Genomic DNA, 7,837 nt, shown 5'->3' with positions numbered 1-7,837 from the left:
TTGAATTTAAAAGTTTATAACTAATTTATTTAATAGTAAAAGCGCTTGGAGAATTTCACTACGGTGCGTGACATTCGCGGCAACCATCAGTAAAAGGGTCCGAAAAACATGCCTTACCAGCGAGATCACAGTAAAGGATCCGAGCAACATTTCATATTTACGCTACTATCTAATATAAGTCACTCGGTTCACTCGGGGGAAATGGGCTCAGCCGGGAGAAAGAAATTGTCCTTGCTGGGCTCAGCCCACTTTAAAATACATTCTTAGCATTCTCGTTGTGAAACATTCCCAGATTTCATCTCGGTCGTTCTGTTACCATGTCAACAAGAACTGATCGTCCTCAGGAGATCGCATATCTTTTATCCAGCGTTTGATCGTGAGCACAGTTAATCTAGATCATAGTTAATGGTGACCATAGTCAATCGTGACTTAAGTATTATGCCAATCGTTTCATCATGGCTTCATTAAGGAATAATAATCTGTTAACTGATGTGCAAAGATTCATTTTTGTCTCGGTATTTTGGCCAAGGCATGACTGGAAAGGGTCAAGCCCACAACGATCTCATTGAGCGGGCCAGTGCAGAAGCTAAAGTGGCTAAGGAAACTGTAAAGGTAAGACTTGCGTTGGTTAAAATGCTTTTATAGACTCCATATATTTATACACCTGGTTCACTTGGAGGAAATGGGCTCAGCCGGGAGAAGGAAATTGTAACCATAGTGGATTCTAAAGGACCCAGCAGTGATCGCGACGAGCTACTGAGGTGTTTCTCATATCTTTAGAGAAAGTGGCAATGCCCTCATAAAATTTCAGTAGATATACGTTAATAGGGATAACCATTTCTCTTGAGTTCTGCTTAAAGCCCTAAGATGAATGATAGTTTGATTTCATCACGTGAGTTAATAATATAAATTGACCACCGCTACCCTTTCGAGCGTTAGCACCTCGTTCATTTGTTATTACGAAGTGCTAATGCTCGAACGTCGGCTTTAATAATTATTTGCGTTAGTCAGTTTACGTTATTGACTGTTAAGTTAATAATGAGATCAATAAGCTGTTTACTGGATCTTTTAAGACATTTCAAAATTAAAGAGGCATAAAGGAATACATTAACGGAACTTTTCCCATTCCTTTTCTACGGTTTGATATGTAAAATTCCTATTCTTTTTCAGAGCTCTTTGCTTCAAGCGCCCCTGTCGGAGAGAGCAAGCCTGTATGGATTTTTTAAGACAAGTCAAAAATACGAAAGAGTTTACAACTGTACAGTATAGGAGTATTTTTTTGACACTCAGTCTAATATTTTTAACTCTCTGAAAGTATTTCCGTTCGATAGATAATTTGGTTTTAAGATTCACGGTTGATAGAAAGATGAAAATGATTATTTCTTCAAAGCTTTATGGAGCAAGTGAGGTGTTTGCTCGCTCGCTTTGCGTTTATGCAAATTTTTCTCTTTAACTATGTGTGACAGAGTCACTTAGGCTTATTTTCTACTTAAAACATGTTTGTTCTGTTTATTTTATTTTTTGGAACCTCAGTGATTTGTCAGTAATTTTAGTAATGTGTTAATTGTGTTAGTAATGTGTTAATTGTATTATTCCTTTACCTGCCCTTGTCCTGTTGTGTAAGAGTAAACACCGATTTCCCTTATGTAATTCCTGTTTAATTGACCGCTCCTAGCCCATATTTGGTTTTAAGTTATTTTTACCTTTTCCTGTTTTTTACCAAAAATTACAACCGTTTGCTCGGTAAGTTCAATTGATTTTTTGCCTTCCTGAGAGTGCCCTTAAAGCGGATTCCGTGCTCTACTAGCTTTTGTGTCACTCGTTCCCTTTTCTTTTTTGTAACATTGCATTTATTTGCTGTGTAATAAACTTGTAAATCTCCCCTCGGATCTTTTGTTCTTACGTCGACCGTCTTGGCCGTCTTACATATGCCTAATCCTTCTCACTGTTAATTTGTTCAAGAAAGAGATGAGAGCCTCAAATCCGCCACTGCAATTGATCAACACGAAACAACAGTTGTTTTTTTTCCAGATCTTTCCAAAGCATTAGACACTCTTCCCATCAAATCTTGTTTTCCAAATTGGAGCACTATGGTTTCCATAATTTGGTTCTGCGGTGGTTTAAAAGCTACTTTTCTCGCCGTCAGAAATTTGTCCAATTTAGTCAAGCTTGTTATCCAATACAAAGTATCAACTGTGGTGTCCCTCAAGGTACCATTGATGCTTGGCTAAAATGTAATAAGCTCTCAGTTAGTTTAAAGAAAAGTGACCGTCAAATTTTAAACTCATACAGAAGGAACTTAATACCAGAATTCTCTCCCCTGTGAAGGTAAAACCGTACAAACAGTCCAATACAGCTAAATTTTTTGCGGTCTACGTCGACGATCATCTCGATAGGAAACCCGTTATCAGCTATGTAGGCAAGCAAATCACTAAATCAATAGGTGTCATATTCGGGTTTCACTATTTCCTGTCGTCTACAACCAAACTCACTTTGCACTACACTTTAATTTATCCTTATATCGGCTATTATAACTCCCCCTGGTCGGCCACTGGACGTATGTAACTTAAATGGAATCCATCATTCACAAAAGCAAGCTGTGCGGGCTATCCGACAAACTCAGGCTATCGAGCCTGTTCCATTGCTTTATTCTCCAAACTAGGAATCCTCGATATTTTCCAAGCAAATGCTTCTACAAACGCCAAATTCATGTTTTATTATAAAAAAAACAACCTTAATAATTAGAGGGGGGAATGTGGCGGATTAAATATTCACGATCGGCCCTCGATCGATCAACGGACTTTGTTTGACTGTTTTGCTATGCGAGTGCAACAAGAGGATAATAGATAATGCTTCTTCACGCGTAATTGAACAAGTATTTTGTGTGGCAAAAGCTACTCAATGACGCAAATAAAAATGTTTTACAGTAGGTTTATACTCTACTGGGTAAAGGCCTTGGATGGTTTTCAAAGTTTTTTTTCAAATACTATCAGCCGTCGAGGAAATGAGAGATTGGGGAGAGTGAAACGAGCAATTTCAAACGATAATACATGCCAAACACCCGTGAATACGGTGGTGAACTGACATGTAAGCATTGGCAAGCTGACATTAGACGTTGGTGAATCGACCTCGTACGTTAGTGAACTGACACTTTGGCGATACGGCCGGTTACCAGAATTAGAATAGGCTAGGTTACAAGCACACTGATCCGTTCGTCCTCAACCTTAAACCCGGAGAAAGTTTACCAAGAGCAATGTATAGTTTTCTCGCAATATTAAGTTGTCCTTACACGTCCTAGTCGCTAGTGCCTTCCACTGCTTCTCTGTGAAATTCAATAGCCTCCTTAAGACAATGTGAAGCTGATGGACGTTCCACTGGTTTTTTCGCTCCAGGAACCCTCTATCAACTCTATGAACCGACGAGGGGGCTGATTACCGCCTTCCACATGTTTTGGGCGCGGGCCTTCATCTACCATGGCAAATAGAGCTACAAGATTTGCTATGTCGCTGAAGCCCAGCTGTCCGTACCACACCTCCCACAAAATTATCCCTAGACTGTATGTATCTGCTTTGCTGTCACACAGCTGAGAATGAAACACTTCTAGGCTCAGTTGTTCAAAAGACAGGTTAAACTAACCTCTGGTTAGGCCTAACCGGAGGTTAATTTCCTAACCGTGAGTTTGTTAACTCGCTGTTAAAATTGCGTTGTTCGAAGCGCGGTTAGAGGACAGGTTAGCTAACCTCTGGTTAAGCGCGTTTAACCTGCGGTTAGCATCCCATAATAAAGTATTCGTACAATGTTGCCATGGTGAGCAAGTTGCGAGCTCTGCAAAATGGCCTTCTCAGCTATCTCACGCAAAGCTCGAAAACAAAATTTTTGCGCTTCACAAATTGCCGTTTTGACGGAAAAAGTGGAAGAAAAAGCAAGTTTACAAACAGCGTCACCAATCAGAAAAAAAATGAAGTGTGGAAGAAAATCGCCGATGTTGTAAACGCTGTTGGTGTGGCAATGCGGACAACAGCCGAAGTTCGCGAGAAGTGGCGGGACTTGCAGTCACAGGCAAAGAAAGAATTTAGTGAAATTGCAAAGGAGCAGAAGAAAACTGGTGGAGGGCAAGCTCCGAAGATGCGATCAGTATTAACAGCCAAAGTTATTGACATTTTATGAGGAAACACCCTCTTTCACCGACCTCGAGGGTTTTGAGTCCATAGGTAAGGATTTTAAAATATCTTTTTATCACTTTAAACTTGAGAGTAAGTACCTGTTTCTTTAAGAATGAATCAGTTTAAGTATTTTTTACAAATACCAAGATAAATTTTCGACATGTTCTGTTTTGAATGTTAAAAAAAAAAACATAATTTACGCTACATGAACAACAGCTACAGCAGCGGCTGGTATTGTTTTTATATAATAACTGATTGTGTATACACAATGTTACGCAACGGACGACGCGCATAATATTCCGAAACCTGCCGAAGCTTTGTACCAAGGCATTTTCATTTGTTGTTGAGCTTGCTATTTTTCATGTCTCCCAAAGCTTCCCAGAAAAATAACGCTCTTGAAACAGAGCAGCAATTTCTCTAACAGAATTTATTTTTTTAAACATGCTAAGGGCAAGAACAAATTGCTTTAACGACTGTCTCAATGGTAAATTTTCATAATACTCTCTAGAATTTTAAAATGACTAATATTTACAAGGCTATAAAGATTTAAAAAAGTAAACCTAAGCCATCTTCACGGTCATCTGAAGTTGGCTTAGTGCTGAAAACGTTTGGTTTTTTACTTTGTTTTAAAACCTTTTCAGCCTTTTAATGTTAGGTAAACACTTGCTGCCTTTTGAATCTAGTAATGATATAAAATTAATTACTTGAAACAAAAGGTTACTTTTTATCACTTCTATTTGGGAATGGAATTTTTATTTTGTAGGCCTTGAAGCAAACCTACCCACTGAGGCAGCTGAACAAGTAGCAACCAAAGTGGAGGTTAACAACAGTTTGCTTGAACATCTGCAGGAAGCTGTACAGGATGGACCGGAACCTCAAGAAGTCAAAGTGGTTAATGTTCAAAAAGCAGAAAATCAAAGTAAAAAAAAATAAGAGAAAGATTACCCAAGAAGACATTCTTGAGGAGCAGTACAAAGCTCTAATTGCCAAGCAAGAAAATTTAAAGTTAAAAAAAAAGGAAACTTGAATTACAAGTCTCCCTTTTGGAACAAAAAGTATCTTCAGTCCCTGGTTACCAAGTTTCCATAAACTTAAGTCCGAAAGCCCTTAGAAGTGTACCTATCCCCAAAGCATCTTTATCACAAAACAACTCTTTGCACTTGTTCAAAACACATTGCCCCTTCTTGTGCCTTTCTTAACCATATCTTGACTTTTTATAGGCTGAAAAATTTTTGAAATGCAGCCATCATCTGTCACATGACTGAGCTATTGAAATAATCAACAAAATATATGTAAATACTGAAAAAATAAACATGTCATATAAAGAAAAAATCTGTAATTTATCTGACATAAAAGAAAACACCAAGCACACTGAAAATCCAATTAAACCCTGAAGAAGTGTTTGAAAGCCTTCCTGCAGTTGTTCTTCAGAGGGAAGCTGTTGCTTGCCTGGTGCAACATTTCTTTCCAACCAATCAATTTACCCCCATCTTAGCTCTGGAAATAAGATTGTGGGAAAGACAAACAAAAGTGTAAAGTTTTCTTTATTTAATTAACTTTGATGTCCCAATAAATTTTGTTTTAATGACTGCATGGATTTTTAGGCAAATATCAGCAAACAGTTTTTAAACTATAAGAAAAGGAATTCTATCCTCCTAAACACCAATTTACACTATACAACATTATTTTGTCACTTGCATCAAGAAAAGTCTAAAAACATTTTTCAGCATTAACTATCAACTTAAGCCACAACATGTTGCAGCATTTTACAACATGTTCCAAAATGCTATGGCATATTTTATGTTGCACATATTAATTTTGTGACAAGGCTGTGTAGCTATGATAAAGACTTCACAATAATTTGTAGGGTAACAAAAAAGTTACCATTTAAATCAGTCCCTAGCATAATCACAGTCAATAATTGTTTAGGTAGCTGCCAATGGTAGTATTTTTTGGTATCGATATCTTTGCCTAGATATTCTTTTGTTTGCTATTTAAAGCAGCCTTTGCAGGAACTGTTCCATAAGGAGAATAAGTGCAATATCTAAAGACCCAATATTGCCCATTAAACACTACATGCTGCAATCCCTTGGCGACCATTTTTGTCTGTTACATAATTACTCACGTTCAGTTACTCATTGATTGAAGATGGGATAAGCATGCCGAAACATGTCTCTCAAAAAAGTTGTTTATTTCTTACGACATTTTTGTGATGTTGAAAATTCTGAGGGCTCTTTTGTTTGCCGCCTGAATAGAACTTGAAAACAATAGACTCCTCACACCTGTGAAAACCAAAACAACAGAGGAGTTCCAAGCCTAATGGCCACTACTCAGAGTCTTTCACTAGGCAAGGGCAAAAATATATCCAAATAAACATCAAAAGTAGCAAATAAGTTGAGCAATATGAAATGATTGCTTGTTTTTAGAAGTGTCTAAACTTACCCTAAGTAAGAATTCCAAGGAAAGTAAACAAACTGTTTCCTTCGATCAGTCATGAAATGGTGTGATTATTTCCTTTCCTTTCAAATTAAAAGCTCTTTTCAATTTTTATTAGCTTTCACTGCCTCTCAGGAATTGCAAAGCAAGGAGTTGGAGCATACATGTATTTCTATGACTGAATCAAGACAGACTATTTTTGTTTACATTGTAGCAGACAAGATAGTTTACTTTGAATTGTATTCATCATAACAGGCTGCACTACAAATTTACTTTGTTTTACATTAGCAAGAAAGATAGATACACAGGAGCCTTTATTTAAAAGTTGAAATAGCTGAGCATCTTAAATACTTCTTAATGAGTGATCGAGACAGACTATTTTGCAACCTCTTGGAATTCTTATGGTTTCTCTCTGCATCTGATTGGTAGAGTTCACAAATTCCACAAGTCAAAATAGAATAAAAATGCTTGTGGCATTTTGACCCTGACAGTCAGTGATGAAAAAATGTTGTTCTTGTTTTATCTTGATTTCAAATATATGTTCCATTTGCCAATTCATCGGGCCTCAGTTTAAAACTAAAACTTGTATGATTTTTTTAAACAACAACTTCTTGTTTGAACTGCCTACATTACCATATTATGTTCCAGCTGAAGTGCATGGAGAGGGCCAGATCGAGTGACAGAACAGAATTTTAGAAGAGATTTTATTTCGCACTATTTCAAGAGGTTACAGCAAAGACTTCCATAAATTTTAAAAGTAAGAGTAAACGAGAAACAACACATTACATAAAAAATCAGAAGTGAAATTTGCAGTGACAAAAGGAGCTTCAGCTTTCGAGTTGACAGTGGCGTCAAAGACTCACAAGCACAATCTTGCATGTGCATATGAAAATCTCAACCAAAAAATGTTTGGCAGATGTGGTCCCTAATCGACAGACCTTGTTGAGGTCCATGGTAGGGATCCACATCTGCCAGCTCATCTACCTCCTCATCCTCTATCGGCTCGTTTAGCTGTAAAGCAATGTTGTGCAACACTGCACAAGCGCCTACAATCATGCAAACTTTTTCGGGTGCCATTCTTATTTCCGAATGCAACACATGAAAACGCCTTTTCCATCGGCCAAACGTTTGCTCGATCACTACTCTTGTTTTGACGTCAGCGTCATTGTAGGCTTCTTGCATTGCACTTCGTGCTGTTATGTATGGCGTCATCAAGAATGGGCTGCAAGCGTACCCAC

General features: G+C 37.8%; 1 pseudogene; it reads left to right on the top strand.

Moving 5' to 3' along the window:
* The first annotated feature begins 3,804 nt into the window (after window positions 1-3,804).
* Window positions 3,805-5,362, top strand: LOC148727179 (uncharacterized; annotated as a pseudogene).
* The last annotated feature ends 2,475 nt before the right edge of the window (window positions 5,363-7,837 follow it).

The sequence above is a fragment of the Stylophora pistillata genome, chromosome 7 (genome assembly GCF_964205215.1).
Source record: "Stylophora pistillata chromosome 7, jaStyPist1.2, whole genome shotgun sequence".
In the NCBI taxonomy this organism is placed as follows: Eukaryota; Metazoa; Cnidaria; class Anthozoa; order Scleractinia; family Pocilloporidae; genus Stylophora; species Stylophora pistillata.
The sequence above is the reverse complement of the archived record's forward strand: the minus strand, read 5'-3'. Positions and strand labels throughout refer to the sequence as shown.